General features: G+C 45.5%; 1 protein-coding gene across 1 annotated transcript in view; it reads right to left on the reverse strand.

Moving 5' to 3' along the window:
- The window catches only part of PKNOX2 (PBX/knotted 1 homeobox 2), a 244,608-nt gene that overhangs the window by 85,779 nt on the left and 140,652 nt on the right, over window positions 1–18,177 (reverse strand). The window lies entirely within an intron of this gene.

Consider the following 18,177-nt stretch of genomic DNA (forward strand, 5'->3'; position numbering starts at 1 on the left):
TAGTTGAGCAGTATTGGTTTTTTTTCAAGTCGGCACCCATTCTTAGGGAGCATCCCATCTTTTATCATATCTCCTTGAATCTTCGCTTCATCCCTCTGCAGAAGCTCCTTCCTGCTCCCCTTCCTTTCAGAGTCTTATCCTTCCTCTGTCAACCCAGCAAGATTCCAGGCAGCAGTCTGAAGGGGCGACCAGTGAAGACATTTTCTCAGGCTAGCAGTGGGGTTACTACCACTGGCAGTTAAACAGAAGTCCAGGGAACCAGAGCTGTGTTCCACTTCCCACTGGCTCCTGGCTGTCCTCGACCAAGCCCCATCCCCTTCCACCTCCAGCCTTGGAAAAGGGTCTGTAGTTCTCTGGCTTATAACAAGGAAATCTTTAGTCATATCTTGGCCCTTTCTGCTGTAGTCAGGCACCAAGGAGAAGCCGTTTCATATTAGCAGCAGAATCTTTAAATACTAGCAGCTCGTCTGAAAATTATAACTCACATTAAACCTTAATTCTGATTTTTTGCAATGACAGCTCATTTCCTATCATTGTGGTCTCAGTGGAAAGAAAAAGTCCTGCCTTCAATACAGGATCTTTGTACTTGAAGTTCAAGATTTTGCTTCTACTCTCCTCTCTTCTTTCTCTAGTAAGATGGACCCCATTTCTCATGGCAGCACAAAGGCCAGGGGTGGAAGGAGAGAAGACAGTTTTGCCCAGTGGACTCTGGCCCTCAGGAACCAATTAGGATGCTCTGACTTAGAAGAGAGAACAATCTTCTGGGATCTGAGTACTTGTTAATCGGGATCTTCCAGTGTCTGGCCTTCAGGGAAAATGAGTGAAGCACCTTGAGTCCTAGATTTAGAGATTTTGTCCAGAGCAGGTTAGTCTGGGAAGAAAGGGGAGCTGCATGTGAGGTCTCTGCTATTAGAGCCAGTCTTGGGGTGGGAAGGAGTAAATGTGAGTTTTCATCCAAGATGCCACCTTAAGGACACAAGGTGCTGTAAGGCTGGGGCAGGTCCCTGCTATGGGCAGGCCTCTCTGATCTTCTCTTTTTAGGGCCTGGCCATCTCAAGTCAGAGTATTTGCTCTTTGTCCTGGAATTCGTAGAAATGAAAATAGGATTTCATCGAATGAGACCCTTGTTGTGGTCAGGGATTATTTCATCAACAGGAGCTGTGTGTGCATGTGAGCTGGCAAACATAGGGAGTAGGGGAGATGGGCAGAGGGTATTCAAGAGGAAAGGAGGTCCACTGAAGGGTGATTGGGTGCATCAAGGAGAGAGGTCTTCAAGGGGGACATTCAGGGGACACTGAAGCAATGGAGGGTTCAAGAAACTGTCTACAGTGGGAGGCCGGTCACTACAGTTGCCCTACAGCTTGACCACAGCTTTCCCCTCACTTCTCACCCATTATCCTCTTCCCCAGTCCTAGGAGCAGTGGGGACTCAAGGCTCCAGTGGGAACTCAAGGCTCCATCCAGAGCAGATTGCCAGAGGACTGGCAGAGCGGAAGGATCCTGAGCAGTCATAAGGTCTGACTTCTTCCTGTTTAAATGAGAAAATCTGCCTGAGTCCATGTAGCAAGTTGGAAACAGGGATCAAACTTGAATCCAGGTCCCAAGTAACAAATTCAATAATCACTTGCTGAACATCTACTATGTGCCAGGCTCTGTGCTGGGCAGTGGAAGTTCCAGAAGGAGAAAACAGAGGCAATTGAACAGAATAAATAAAGAAATAATGAGATGAAAGTTTCCCTGAGCTGATACAAGACAGGTAACTTCAGATTTAAAGGGATCCCAGGGGATCAGTGAGAATAATGAAAAAAAGAAAGGAGCAAATAAATTCCAATCCTCGACACACAGTGGTGAAATTTTAGAACTTTAAAAAGAAAAGAAAACTAAAAGTTTCCATAAATTCTCACTGCAAGACTGAAAATAAAACAGTGGAACGACATCTTCAAGATCTAAGAGAAACAGATTTTGAACATGGGATTCTGAGCTCAAGTCAAGTTTGAAGACAAAATAGTCTGTTTTGGACATGTGAGAACGAAGAATTTATTTTCCACCTATCAATATAAAAATAACTAAATGTGGTCTTCTAGCAAAACAAAGCAGTGATAGGAAGAGGACAACATCTACACAACATGTACACAGTGCCCAGTATGCCCCATTGGGAGGGAAGACAGTGGGAGGGGTGGAGGGCAGGCCATTACCTTGCTGGATGGAAGGTTCTACAGAGGATTCTATTTCTATTTTCCATGGTCAAGTCATACTAATTCTGTAGCTGAATAATATTTCCACCTTATAACACCCTATAGTCAGAATGCAGAGATGACTACAATTATATAATAAAATATTGATCTTCTAAATCTTAACATGAAGATACTACATATACTATTATACTAAAAATACATAGTATAATTATATATAATACTATATACTATATAATATATACACTATATTATATATAATACTTTATATTAAAAATGATCATATCAAATATAATTTAATAAAAATTAGTAAACCAATACAAATTGGAAGGGGATAATATGTGCTAATTTCCCAGCTTTCATAGCAGGGAGCTAATAGGTAAATACATAAATTAAGAAAGAGGTACATAAGTATATTATTTAACATAATAAACATTGGCCACCAAATAACTAAAATCAGAGACTGTTGTTCTTTGTGGTTGACTTTGGATTATGAACCTTGTGGGTAGAGGTGGGGGAAAAGGGACATTTTGTATTTTATTTTATATTTTGTACATTGTTTGCTTTCTCCTCGAATATATGTTTTACTTCTAATATTTAAAAAAAATAACTAAAATAAATAATAAAACAACTATATAAGAGAATACTATGCAACAGTTAAAAGTAGATCTACTTATTTTGACCTGGAAAGCTGTCCATTTTATAACCTAGGTTTAAAAAGCAGGTTTCTAGAACAGTATTTAAAACATAATATTTACAACCTATCTAGACTTCCAGTCAAGATGGCGCAGGAAGTAAACCTGATGCCTTGCTGAATGGAAATCCTATAACTAAGGGCATATAGAAGAAGACACAAAGACAGGAGAGAGAGAGAGATGCTGAATAAGCTGGTCCTCATACCCATGTGTGGGAGTTAAAAATCGGAAGGGCTATCTTGGCTATAGAGGTCCCCCCTGAGGAGTGAGGAGTCTCAGTTCCATATCAGGCTCTTCAGCCCAGGATTCTAGTGATGGGGAGAGAAGTCCCCATAACTTCTGGCTATGAAAACCAGCGGAGATTGTGGCCGAGTGAGATGGAAGCCTGCTAGAGGCCCAGGCATTTCTCTTAAAGGGCCCTCACATGGGCTTATTTGCTGATGGACTCACTCACTCTGAGCTCCAGTGCTGGGGCGGCAGCTCCAAAGGTGCTAGAGACATATGGGGAGGAACTGAATTATAAGGCTTGAGGGCGAGGGCTGGAGGGGCAGCTTTTTCCCAGACACAGGTGCTGGCAGAAACCATTGTCCCTTTGTTGAAACGTCAAACCACCCAGCCTGCACACACAAGTGAGCACCATATCTGAGTATCCATCAACCTAACTAATACCATTTGCCCTGCCCCTGGTGATTCCCTGAGACCCCGCATGCCACACCCAATTTGTGGGCCCACCCAAGCTGCTTCCAGTGGCTTTTCCATACAAACGAGCTGTCTTGGCTCAGGCTGCAGACTTTCCTAAAACTTTTCAAAGGTTCACAAAATTCAAACAAGCAGCATCTGGCCTCGGCATGCCCCATAGCTCTTGCTAAGCAGCCCTAAGCCAGGCACTAGCAGCAGCCAGCCTGCATTCACAGCTTAGCCTCTCCCAAGCACCTCCAAGCCCAGCACGAGTGGCAACCATTTGCAGATCACTTTCTAGCTCATACCAAGTGGCCCCAAGCAGGGCACAGGCAGTGGCTGACCTTGGCCTACACCAGAGCCCCTCCCAAGAGGCCCCAGAACCAACACACATAGTGGCCAGCTTCAGAATACACCAGAGCACCACCCAACCACCTCCACAATGATATACCCAAAGGGCACACTCGGCAGGCACCAGAACCCTGCTCCGTCTGGTCAGTCCCTGAAGAACAGCTCCTCCACTGTAGTCATGGCTAGTCTTCACAACCAATCAGCCTGAAGGTCAATCCATCCCATTGATGTCCCAACAGCAATCAAGATTCAACTACAAAAGGAGGGCACATACAACTCACACAAGGGATACACCTGGAGCACCCAGCTCAGGTGACCAGAGAGATTGCACCACTGGGCCCCACAAGAAACCTACTATATGAGACCACTCTGCCAAGACCTGGAAACATAGCAGCTCTACCTAATACATAGAAACAGAGTTGGGGGTGGGGGAGTAGCAGCCAAGATGAAGAGACAAAGAAACATGTCTAAAATAAAAGAACAGAACAAAGTTCCGGAAAAAGAACTAAACAAAATGGAGACAAGCAATCTATCAGATGCAGAGTTCAAAATGCCATTTATAAGGATGCTCATGATTTCAGTGATAACTTCAACAAAGAGATAGGAAACATAAAAAATGGAGATAGAAAACATAAAAAATAACTAGTCAGAAATGAAGAATACAATGACTGAAATGAAGAATACATTAGAGGAAACCAATGGTAGATTAGATGAAGCGGAGGATCAGATCAGCTATTTGGAAGACAAGGTAGCAGAAGAGAGCTGATCAAAACAGCAAAAAGAAAAAGAATCCAAAAATGAGGATAGTTTAAGGAGCCTCTGGGACAACATCAAGTGTATCAACATTTGTATCATAGGGATATCAGAAGGAGAAGAGACAGAACAAGGTATTGAAAACCTATTTGAAGAAATAATAAGAGAAAACTCCCTAACCCTGTGAAAGAAATAGACATACAAGCTGAAGAAGCACAGAGAGTCCCAAACAAGATGAACCCAAAGAAGTCCACACTAAGACACATCCTAATTAAAATGCCAAAGGTTAAAGACAGAGAGAGAATCTTAAAAGCATCAAAAGAAAAGCAATCAGTTACCTACAAGGTAAATTTTTAAACAGAAACTTTTCAGGCCAGAAGGGATTGGCAGGAAATAGTCAAAGTGATGAAAAGCAAGGACTTACAACCAAGATAACTACCCAGCAAAGCTATCACTTAGAATCAAAGGACACATAAAGAGAGTCTCAGAGAAGAAAAGTCTAAAAGAGTTTTCAAACCAGCATTACCAGAAATATTAGAGGGACTTCTTTAAGAAGAAGAAGAAAAAGGTAAAAAATATGAATAACAAAAAAATGAATAATAAAATGGCAATAACTACATATCTACCAATAATTATTTTAAATATAAATGGATTAAATGCACCAGCCAAAAGATAGAGTAGCTGAATGAATAAGAAAACAAGACCCTTACATACGCTGCCTACAAGAGAGACTTCAGATCGAAAGACACACAAAAACTGAAAGTAAAGGAGTAGTAAAAGATAGTTCATGCAAATGGAAATGAAAAAAAAATCTAGGGTAGCAATAGTTATACCAGACAAAACAGACTTTAAAACAAAGGCTATAACAAGAGACAAAGAGGGATCCAGGAATCCCACTTCCAGGTATTTATCCGAAGAAACCAAACACACTAATTCAAAAAGATATATTGCAGCGTTATTCACAATAGTCAAGATATAAAAGCAACCTAAGTGTCCATCAATAAGTGAATGGATAAAGAAGAAGGAGTACATACATACAATGGAATATTACTCAGCCATAAAAAAGAACGAAATCTTGCCATCTTCAACAACATGGATGGACCTAGAGGGTATTACGCTAAGTGAAATAAGTCAGAGCAAAACAAATACCGTATGATTTCACTTATATGTGGGATCTAAAAAACAAAATAAGCGAACAAATAAAATAGAAATAAACTCATCTCATCGATACAGAGAACATTTTCATGGTTGCCAGATGGCAGGGGGCTTGGGAGGATGAATGGAAAGGGAAAAGGGATTAAGAAGTACAAATTGGTAATTACAAAATAGTCATGGGGATATAAAACACAGCACAGAGAAAATAGTTAATAATATTGTAATAACTATGTATGGCATCAGATGGGTATTAGATTTATCAGGGTGGTTAGACAATTATATAACTTATACAATTGTCTATGCTGTACACCTGAACTAGTATAATGTTGTATGTGAACTGTAATTGTAAAATAAATTTTTCTAAAAAAATTTAATGATTAACTGTGTTCAGTTAAACATCAAAACAACAAGTTGTTGTCCCTTCCTGTGGTCTCTGCCCTATGCAAGTGGCCTGCTTTGGGAAGTCCTCCCACTCTTAGATTTCTGTGAGATGCGCATTGCTTTTAGCCACAGGTAGGAGTTACTTTATGTATGTTTCAAGTAACAAATGTAAGCTCTTGACTGTAAGTGATCGGTCCAAAGATCAGCCTGGTTGAAGCTGCTCCGGGGATGAAATCTTTCTCACAAATAACTGGCGGGAAAGGAGAGTAGGGAAGGAGAAGCCAAGAGATACAGATGTCGAGACTAAAAGGTGCCTCGGAGAGCTCCTGGACCACCTCTTTCATTTCACAGATAAAGAGCACACTTGGGGCCTGGTATAAGCTTTCGCCACTGATTTAGTGTCAAGAAAAGAGAGAAGTGGGCTTGTTATAAGCCGGAGTCAGGAAGAGGACTCTAGAGAAGTTGAAGGCTGGAGGTGAGGCCTGATGCCATGCCCCACAGAGAACCGTATGGGGAGATGGTGGGGGAATGTGAGGGGTTGAGGCCATTTCAGGAGCTGTTCAGGGTACGGATGGCTTGACTTTGCAGAATGACCTGAGAAATCCAACCAGATCACACTTCCTTCATGTTCATGGAAAACAGTAGCTGGAATATGAGCAGGAGGCAGCATGTTGGGGCTACTGGGAAGGGGCTTGGAGAGAAACTATGTTTACTGAGCATGTACCATGTGCCAGACATTGCATGAGGGGCTTTCCAGTACATCATCTTGTTTAATCCTCACAAAAGCCCTATGAGGTTAAAAAAAGATCATCCCAATTATGTAAAGACGATGATGGTTAGAAAACTTAAGTTCCTTAACTTGCCCTAAACTCCATAGGTAGCCAATGGCAGAGCGAGGATCTGCGTCTGGGTTAGTCTGGTTCCAAAGTCGCTGCTTACGGAATCAGAGGGCTTCGATAAATATGTATGAAGTAATTGGTGAGAGGAGAAGTGTCTCTCCCAAACTGAGATACAACTAATCCTGTTCCCTTCCTAAACCCTGCACATGGAAGCAGCCCCTCTACTCAGTCTGTGAACACCCAGATGCACTGGCTGGCTTTTGGGAACTAGGATTTACATCGGCCCAAATGGGACTCTGCAAATCCCCCCTCAGAGGGTATCAGCAGTTTAAACTCTTTCTCACAGCTCTGAGCACTGACATTGCTTCCTGAGCACACTGGGCTCCGCTGTGCCGGGGCTTTGGGAGGAGATGGGCTAGGATGGAGCATTGGTACCGGGAAGAAGAGAGAAGCTGCAGCCCTCGGTTCTGGGTTGCTAGGTGCTCAGCTCTCTATACCTGTTCTCCACCGACCTCAAGGACACACAAATTGCTCCTGCCACCCCTGAGATGCTGCCCCTGGCCTCTCCATGTCTCCCCAGGTACCTCTGCCTCTGCTGAGCCTTTGACTTCAGGGGAGGCAGGCAGGCCCAGGAGAGTCTGTATGTCAGTTAGGGTTTGTCGCTGACACGTGGAGATCATTAACGAAGCTTATTTTTAAATTGTAATTGCAAAATGTAAATGCTCCCCAAACTGATGTGTAATTGCTATCCCCTCCACCCTAGCCCTTCCCCTCTGGTGCCAGCTTTGCAAGGAGAGAATTAGAAAATAAAAAGGGGGTGGATTATGTAAGCAAAACGATTTTAAAAAACGAGAGCGACAGAGCTAAGAATTTAAGTGAGACAGCTGGCGGCTTCTCTGATTGCCACACTTCCAGCATTAGCTGCAAAAATTGTCCCTGCCAATTGCACTCATCCAAGCAAGAGTGTCAACTGTATTTAGTCCCCAGAACGGATCAGACTGGCACTCACTTGGCAAGACAGTTCAGTGGTCAGTGTGTGTGCGTGTGTCTGTGTGCGTGTGTGTGTGTGTGTCTGTGTGTGTGTGTGTCTGTGTTGGAGAGAGAAGGGGGGTAGTTCAAGGGTGATATTTGAGGTGGCCTCCATCTCATCCTTGGAAGCCTTTCACTCTACAGAAAGACAGAATCACAGCAGGAGTTAGCACTCTGTCAACTCATTCCCATCCTTCCCCATATTCTACCATGTAGGGAGGGCAAGGGGCATCTCCATGTTCCCAGGCATGGTCTGGCCTCTTTGGACTTTAGCATCCTCTTCAAGTCTCCGCCACAGCCATTGTCTGCAGTGAACTCTCTTCGCCCTCACTGTGCACACAGGCTCCAAAGGTTGTTGAAATCTTCAAGTCTCCACCACAGCCATTGTCTGCAGTGAACTCTCTTCGACCTCACTGTGCACACAGGCTCCAAAGGTTGTTGAAAAGACTGTCAGCCTGCCTCCCAAATGGGTATCGCTCAACCCACACTTGCCGAAGCTTGACCCCCTCTGGATATGCTCCTGTCACCTCTAGGAGCCATAGCACGCCCCAGCATGCTCCCCGCCCCATAATACACGTAGAACGTAGAGCTCCCCAAACGGCCCGAGGGTATAGGAAGAGGACAGTCATCCCTAGCCAGTTCTGTCACTCTCAGACAGATGGTCCTCTTAAATATCTGTGGCTTCACTCACTACCTGCTTGGGAGTGTGCTGGCTGGAAAATTACTGCTTGGCTATCGCCCATGGGAACATAGGCTATTGCCCATGGGAACATAGGCTATCACCCATGGGAACATAACATTCTAACAATAAGCTTTCTGCTTCTGTACCCCCGCTTGCACACCTGACCTGTGGGTTGACAGATAGTGAATAGGAGAAAAATAGACCTTTGTGTTTAAGACAGAATGAGGAATGAGATTTAGGGCTTAAAAACCCTGTACCTATACATTTCGGGGCTGCTTAATTTGGGGTCTGCGTACCCCTGGCAGACCCAGCTGGCTGAATAAAGAGCGTGTTTCCTATAACTCACTGATTTCTGGTGGTCCGTGTGTCTTTTGGGAGAATATAATGCCCGATACAACAGAAGCAGGGCCCACAGACATTCATTCACCTTTCAGGTCGACTGTCTCCCTCTCCCTCTCTCCAGAGAACCAGCTTTTGTGAGGAATTTGGCAAAGATTATCACCCCCTAAATGAAGGCTGATATACTACAAGGTCACAGTGGCCCGAAGACATCAGGGAAACTTACAAAATCCTGGGCAGGGTCTTTTGGATGCAGCCCTTATCATGGCATACTGGAAAGTAGAAAGGGTTGTTTTGGATAAACGGATTTCTAAATCCCTACCTAGACTGATACTTACATCTTTGAGATCATGAAGTTACTTAAGGGGATTTTAAAAACCCTATCTGATAAGAGGATTAAATGAGATTCTCCATTCGAAATGCTTTCTACCGTCTAAAGAACGATTTCTCAGAGTTCATCAGAAACACCTGGGATGTAGTTTCCTCCATGTTCATCAAAAACACTTGAGGTACAGATTCCTGGGTCTTAACCCAGCCTCATGGAATCAGAATCTCTGGTGTGAGGTCCAGGAACTGCATTTTTAACAAACATCCCTAGGGGATTCTTAGGTAAAGACGCTTGCTTCAGAGGGTTGTGCAAATGTTATCCTCATCATCGATGTGAGCAGCAGCCCATCTAGCTGTATCTACAACAATTTATTGTTCACAGAATATGTATAGAAGAAAGGAGAGGCATTCAGGATAAGGCAGAGCCCTCGTCCTGTCCTCAGGGAAGAAAGATATGAAAAAACAGTACAGCATTGTGCTTTCTAAGGCTGTACATGCTAAGTGTCAGCTAATGTCATGGGTTGGTTCTGGAGGCTTTCAGAAGAAAAGATAATCTGCCTGGAAGGGGTAACTATGTGTTAGAGCAGAGGTTCCCAACCTTTTTGGCACCAAGGACGGCTGCTCCTATGAGAATATAATGCCCGATGATCTGAGGTGGAGCTGAGGCGGTGATGCTAGTGCCGGGGAGCGGCTGCGAATACAGATGAAACTCTTCTTGCTCACCTGCCGCTCACCTCCGGCTGTGTAGCCCGGTTCCTAACAGGCCACTGACCAGTCCCCGGTCTGTGGCCTGGAGGTTGCGGACTCCTGTTAGAGGACAGTGAAGTGTTTCTTACTATTCAGTGATCCTGGTGGCCTCTCAGATGGCCCACAGGGGACTCACTCCCCTCGTCTCACTTCCAGCTGGGCCAGAAATTCCTCCTGTCAGCTAGAGCCAATGCACCTGTGAGAAAAGGCAGCGCTGCTCTCAGAAGGGAAGGCTGGAGGCACTGAGACATCTGTGAATGTGGGGACGCCCCACCCTGTGCACAGCCCGCCTCCTCCCCAGGCAGGCTGGACAGGATAATTCCACTGCTCTGCAGACCTTGCTACCATGGCCACCATTCAAGTCTCTCTTCTCAGTGTGGCTGCTGGGGGCCACCCAGCCATTCTAGAGCCCAGATCCTTGTCACGGTGAGAAGTGCCCTGTTGTGGCCTGTCTAGTTTCCCGACACCTGGCATACACGCGGGCCCTTTTTCCACCAGGTGTGGACAGGTCTCTGATTTCTGGCCCTTGCTTTCAACTGTAGGGAATGCAGAAGAAGGGGTAGAAGGTGCAGCTTTTTCAGGTGTGCAAATGGGTTTCAGAGGTCTGGAGTCTGGGGGTCCGGAGAGACGCCGATGGGGTGGAGGGGAGCGTGCCCGCAGGCAGCAGGAGGAGTCAGGAGGGCAACGGACCCGAAACAGAACTGAACACTGAAGGAACAGCCTATGGTCTTAAGGCAGCTTTGGCTCTACAACTTACCTATTTATTTTTTAGATTAAAGTGAATTAATTTTGCTTCTCAATATTTGAAATGGACCAAGGTGTTGGAAAATTGAGGTCGGTGGTCAACACCGTTTTAAGGCCTGGCCTGACACTTCCCGAACACTCAGATCAATTTCTCCTCGTGGATCAAGTTGCTCATTTGACTCCAATGCTGAGCTTGGGGCTAGGAAGACAGGGTCACAGGGTGGGGGTGGGAGCGCCGCCTGACGCCTGGACTGCACCAGGGAGCATCTCCAGACAGAGCCCTAGTCCTCCACCAGAGGTAAATGCATCTTTAACATTCACAGTTCCTTCCTAGTTAACACCATCTTAGTCTCCCTGTAAAAACACATTTGCACCTCAGTAAAGAATGTAATTAACTAGTGACGTGACAATAAGAGGAGCTAAACAGTGGCCTGGGCTGAGAGCTGCAGTGGGGAAATGGAAATTTAGACATTTGCCTGAACAAGACTTTCCCGCTTTCCTTCCAGAGTGTGAGTGTGAGTGAGTGTGAGTGTGTGCGTGCACGTGTGCTTGTGCACGCATGCGTGCACTGCAGGGTGATGAGGGTGGTAGAGACTCAGCATTCCACATCCGGGATCCCGAGGGAGGGATGAATTCCCAGTTGCAGGGGAGAGGAAGCTGGGGAGCACTTCGAAGATGGGATGAGCTGAGAGCAGCTCTACAAGAAGGCGAGGTGGTAAAAAAATTTCCATTAACGAAAGCTCTCTGGGTTAAAATAAAACTCTCCTCCCCACGCCTCAGACTTCCCAAGGGGAGCTGAGAGTACCAGACATTCGAAACAACAGGAGGCTCAGGCACCTCTGGCATTGCTTGTCCTGGGGCAGCCGCACGGAGGCGCCCAAGGGATCAGGACCAACAGAGAGAGAGAAGATGTTGTGAGCACTGAACGACTCCCATCCCACTCCCTCCATGCCTGCCCCAGCCTGCTCATCCTCCTTGTGGCCTCGTCTGTAGTTCTGTGGACTCCCTGTTCTCCAGCTCCCCAGGCAGCAAACCTAGAAGACACGTCAGACTCCTCCCTCCCCAAGCAGGCCCCACCTCATTTTCACTTTTCATTCCTCCTCCATTTCCCTTTCCTTTCCAGTCGAGGCAGAAGATGCTCTTTTCTCCATTCCGTTCCCAGTGACACAACCTCAGGACCCTCATCCCCGGCCATGCTGGCCAGGCCCCTCCTCATTCCCACATTTAGACCCTCCCGCTGCCTCCAGACAAAGCTTCCCAGGCGGACGGCTTAGTTCTGCATCAGTCCATTCCAGACCCTGCCGACAAGCAATGAGGACCTCGCTGCCCTGAATGGGCTTACGGTTGTGTCACCTCCTACTCCAAAATTTTTAATGATTCTCACTCATAGACTGCTTTTTGCCAAGTGCAGCCTCCAAGGTGCCTGCAGTCTGCCCCTACCTGCCTCTCTAGACTCATCTTTTACCCATCGCCAGAGCCTTACTGCACTCCATCCAAACACACCACTTTTCATCTGTCCCACAATTTCCAGCCTCTGCTCCTGCCCGAACTCTATATTTATACCTTACAAGACCCTAACCCTTCTTCGGTGTTCAATTCAAACATTCTGGATTTTTCCTCTAACGCCAGAAGTGATTTTACCTCTTCTGTGTTTCCAGGAAACACGCTGCTTGTCATCCTCTGACAGCTCTTGCACATTCTGTCTCATGCGATAGTTGTCTTAAAGATCTTTCATCTCTTTCCAAACTGTAAGCTCCTCATAGAGAGAGATCTTGTCTGATGTCTGTATAATTTTTCAGTTTGCAAAGTACTTTCATATGTAATATCTTTTTTAATCTTAAATGCTAAAGGTCGCTATTTTAATATAATAACTTAATTTTTATTACCTTTACAAAATAATTACATGTTCTTGTAAAAAATAAATAAGAGGAAGAAATTTTAGGTTAGTCGCAATCCTTTAATACAAAGATAACCACAGTTAATATGTGGAGTAAAACTCTTCTTAAAAACAGTGTCATACTATACGTACTGTTCTATATAACCGGCCTTTTATATTTAGCGACATATCTTAAATACCTTTGTATATAAGGGAAATATATACTTTAATCTTGTGATTATATGCCATTCCATTTATGGATAGAATAGAATTACTCAGCCAAGTTTCTATTATTGTCATCGTGATTATTTCCAGTTTTTGCTATTATAAACAAGTAATGCCCATTCTCATAGCTGAGTTTTGCTCCAGATTTAATCGCTGTCTTGGGATAAGTTTCTAGGTGTAGAGCTACCAGATCTGAAGGTATGTTCGCTTTAAAGAAATTTTACAAATTACTTGCTGGGAGGTCCCACCGGTTTATGAGGTCCTCTTCGCAGTGTGTGAGAGATGCCTGTTTCCTGCCAGATGGTTGTTCCCATCTTACAGATGTGGATAACAAGGCTGAGGATGGTCGAGCACTGGCCTTGCTGAAGAAAACAGCCAACAAGTGGCATGTCCTCTGACTCCAGACATTTTGCCCTTTCATCCTCCCCACTTCTCTTTGCTCTTGTATGTTTTACCCATCCAAAGGGAGTGCTTGCAGTATTCAGTACTAAGTAAATGCTGGGCTCCCAGGGGAGAGGGCAGAGGTCATGGCTGGGCCACTCCTGGGAGCTCTGCTGGTGTCTGCCTCCCTTGCCTTGTTCCTCAGGTGTCTGAGGCCTACTTAGTGGATGAGAGCTCTTTTCTTGAGTAGCGTTTTACTATCCCCTCCTCCTCTTCCCCGGACACGCTCTGCCTGTCTTTGAGGCGCTCACGGTCTAGATGATAAGGAAATAGTTGTACTCTGAGATGTGTGGATGGTGCTGCCTCTGGCTGTGCCCTCCTTAACGCCCCCTCCTCTGACAGCGTCCAGGTCAGGGTTGCAGACTGAGGAAGCACTGCCTGCCTGGTGTCTTTCAGTCTCTGAAAGCTGTTGTCCTTTCTGGCACTGAGGGGGCAGAGCTCCCTCCCGGTGTCTGACTATCTCTCTGCTCTTGCTGTACCTCTGCCCCACCCCTAACCCCACCCCTAATATGGCACCACATCGAGGAGCCGGAGGCCCTCAGAGAGAAATCGCACCATATTAGAGAAGAGAAGCCAACTGTGCTCCCCACTCAAGGACTAATAAAATGCACATTTGAGAGAGGAAGGACAATCCAAGGTGACACCTCGTTCCCCCACGCAGGGCACGCTTCGGGGCTACAACACACATAGATTCCTCCTTTCCCAGAACTGACAACTACCTGGTACCCAACAGCCTGGAGAAAGCTTCAGGGCAGAAATACAGCCTGTAATCTCCTTTCCCTCCATCCTGCACATGTGGCTACAAGGATGGTTCTAGCAGCAAAGAGCATCCTATGCACAGTCCTCTTTGGACTTATCCTACTAAACTGTTTGCCAGTCCGTCTGCCCCACTAGATCATATAATCCCAAACTGACTCTCAAGCCTATATAACTCTGGAGAGCCCAATGTGTATTTTGGACATATTACATGTTCGATAAATATTGGTTGAATAAAGGCATAAATAAATGGATACATTCAGCAGAGGATATGTAGAATGTATGACACTCAATGTGCTGATGTCCTTTGCTAGCCAATTATTAGCCACAAAGACCTGTATTATTCCATTTATCATTTAATCCTTGCAACAACCCTGTAAGGTAGGAGTTATTAGTCCTGTTTTTAAAAGGGGGAACTAAGGTTAGACAAGTGACTTGCCCAAAGTCAAAGGGGCAGAATGAAAGAGGAGAGTCCAACGGTTATATGCGGCCTCTTCAGCACCCTGCCCTCCTTTCTGCCTGCCCGGCCAGGAAAAAGATGCAGAGGCTGGGCTGCCTCTGCTCTGCCTCGCTTGGGAAATAAAAAGACAAATTCTTCTTCTCATCATTTGGTGAATCGGTGACATTTCGTTTGACAAAGAATCTAGGAGAAGCATCTCCTGGGACCAGTTTTGGGACTAAGCTGTGATAATATTGCTTTATTGAAAAGAGATGCTAGGAACTGAGCTTCGGGTGGCCTTTTCCATGAAGTAATTTATGCAAGAAATCAGAAATAATTTTTTTTAAAGAAACACACATTGATCTACTCATGGTCGCAACGACGGAAGTGGCAACAATCCATACACACGCATGTACATACACACAAATAATCCCAGAGACTCAGTCACAGACCTGGGAAGGTACAAATTCCAGTTCACTGTCACGATCATGAACACACACCTCATAAAAAGCCAAAAGATTCCTGTAGGATCCATACAGAGCCCTGGGGACAAACCCACTTTCAAAACAGTCTGATGGCTCTGACTTTCCCTTCCACAACTTCCAGGGTAAATTGCGATTTTCCCCACACATGTAAATTTCAGTCATTAAGGAACGCACAGGAAGCATGACATCGAAGAAATTAGTCTCTCTGTGCCTCCCTGCCCTTCTCAGGGCCCGTTCACTCTCGCAATAATCACAGTGTATATGGAGATGCCGCCACCTGATGACCTGCTGCCCAAGGCACAAGTCCTCCTTGTGTCTCACAGAGGTTTCGGTCATAACCTGCTCCTGGAGGACAGCAAAGGAGCGATAACAAGGATGAGAAATGAAACGTCTGTAAAATTCTCACTCAGATGCCACTCAGAAATGAATCTCAGGTATGGAAGGGATGGTAAAAGAATTTTATTTAAAATGCCTTTCTCTCTAGGCTGTTCTGTGAAGGGTTGGGATTGGAAAGGGTATGTGAAGGTCAGGAATTACCCTCCGGCCATGGTGATTTTGACCTGGGCTCACAGCTGCAGAGCCCAGGATCCCTGTTCTTGTGGAATCAGTAACTGAGAAACTCAGAGAGGCCAGAAACTGCACCAGGAGCCAGAACAGCTTGTGTTAGTTCAGGATGTGACCCTGGGCACATCGCCTCCCGGGCCTTGGTTTCTCCATCTGTAAAGTAAGAAGGTTAAGACCGGATGGTCACTTCCACCGTGGTCTCATCAGGAGACTCCTTGCTCGGCCTTGGCTAAGGTTGATGAGACCACATACCTCTGTATCTGTGCGATGACATACATCCTAAAGCAGGTCCAGTCTCATCCGTTAGCTTTTTGCTTGAGCTTCACAGTAACTTTGTGGTATTGCTAAACTCAACATTCCCATTTTACAGATAGAATAATCAAAACCGAGACTTAAGTGTCTTGGCCAAGGTCGCAGAAAGCATCAGTATTGATTCGAATTCCATGGAATTCGAATCTTCCCTTGGATGGCATTCTCTGTTTAAAGGAGAAAAATGTACAACACACCTTGAAAACCCTGGAGTTTGAAAAACGTTTTTTTTCTGTCGCCTAGGTTGGACTTGTTAAATAGTAACTGTGATTTCGAAGCTTCTCCTGTCTTTTTGTATGGCTTAGGTGGAGGCCTAGGGCAGATGTTCTTTCATTTAGGAAGATTTAACATCTTTTGGCTATTAAAGGAGAGGCTGGGCCTAATCTGGGAGAAGAAAAGATTAAAGAAAAAGAAACTCAATTGTTACTCATTCGATAAATGTTTACCGAGTGCCCGTTCCAGTGTCAGGAACTACTCACACACAAAAGAATCTCAGCATTCATGGGGCTTACATTCTGGTAGGGGGTAGAGATGGGAGTGGTGGAAGATAACAAGATACATAAATATCTACAGCATATCGAATAATAAAGGCAGAAGAGAAACGTAAATGTAAAGAAGTGAATTAGTAGGAATTGAAAGTGCCCCCACTAACTTCCTGGGGAAACGAGGCCAGGTCTCCAAGATGCAGGAGGGCAGAACCCGGAGCAGAAGGGAGAGGAAAGAAGGTGCTGGGAAAACAGGCCAGACTGGAGACAGACAGTGGGAAACGCCTTCTGCGGAGACAGGAGAAGGATTCGAAGACGTCGTTTCGTATGCAAAGGCTAACTTGTTCCTGTTCCGGCATCTCCTCTGAGACCAGGGAGAGGTGAGTCAAGCACTTGCATTGAGCACAAAGTCCAGGACCCCTAAAAACTCAGCAGTGGTGATTAAAATAAAATCAGAGACAGTCCCCCGCCTACCATGTCAGAATGCGATGGTATTCTAGGAAGAATCAGGAAGACTGAGCCTGTTGTCACTTAATATTTTGATGTTTTGTTTAACATGAATTCCGTCATTAATTTTGATCTTTAAAAAAATATTGCATTAAAATATTATTTCTCTTGATTCCTGAGTTTTAGGGTGCCCCTTAGATTATGGTGAGTGAGCCGGCCTAGCTCCCGTATCAGTAAAAAGGCAACAGCTTTGTCACAGGCAACAGCTTTGTCACAGGGACGGAAGAGAAGAGGTCAAACCCACTGGGAAGGTTGTGCAGGAAGAGAGAAGGAGGCCACGCCAGCAAGACAGGGTGAAAGGGAGCAGAACTTATTCCCAGAGCAGGACCTTGAAGCAAGACTGACTGGGAGAATCCACGCTCCCTTCCTCTCTTGGACTCTGGGGAAGCTAGACTTTCCCCAGGGTAGGAGTGAATTTCAAGTTGTTATATTGGAATATTCGTGAGAAAGGTGACCCTCACATGCTGGTGGTTTTGTGGGCCACCTGGGTGATGGCACATGACCAACTGATGCCCCTTCTGGCTCTGCAGCTAAGGGTCTCCCCATAATTAAACCCTGAAGGCACTGGAGTCCATTGGAAGCACTAGGAGTGAAGACGTTGAGCAGCCATTGGGCCCCATCATGATCGCATCTTGCCCTGGGCAAGGATGGTCAGGAGAGGAGGTCATTAATTGCCTTCCCTCCATGGGAAAGGAGAGAATAGCCCTTGTCATTGTGTCTGCCTAAGAGAGGGTGAGTCCCCTGAGGACAGGGAATGGAGGCCAGTATTGATCCGAAGGGAAGATTCTGCAGGAACGAGGCCTCATCTCTGTGCACACCAGCACTCCAGCTCCAAGGCAGGTGCCCAAAGCCAGTCCGCTTTCCTCACGGTTGCTCCCTGCTTCTCCCCAGGCCATCCAAACCCAACGATAAACCCTAGGACCTGAGATGATTCATTCCTATGCTCAAAAGCCCTATTTTTAAAAAGTGAGTCAGGTTCTTGAGATCTTTCACGATACGGCTCCTACCTGACTCTTCACGCTTATCTCTTACATCTCTCCTTTGCATCTTCTAGGTCAGTGGCTGGCAAACTACACCCAGGAAAATCCTGAGGATGTCAGTTTTATAAATGAAGTGTTATTGGAACACAGCCGTGCCCATTTGTTCACTATTGTCTCTGGCTGCTTTCCAGGACAATGG

Source organism: Pteropus alecto, unplaced genomic scaffold (assembly GCF_000325575.1).
Source record: "Pteropus alecto unplaced genomic scaffold, ASM32557v1 scaffold135, whole genome shotgun sequence".
Taxonomy (NCBI): Eukaryota; Metazoa; Chordata; class Mammalia; order Chiroptera; family Pteropodidae; genus Pteropus; species Pteropus alecto.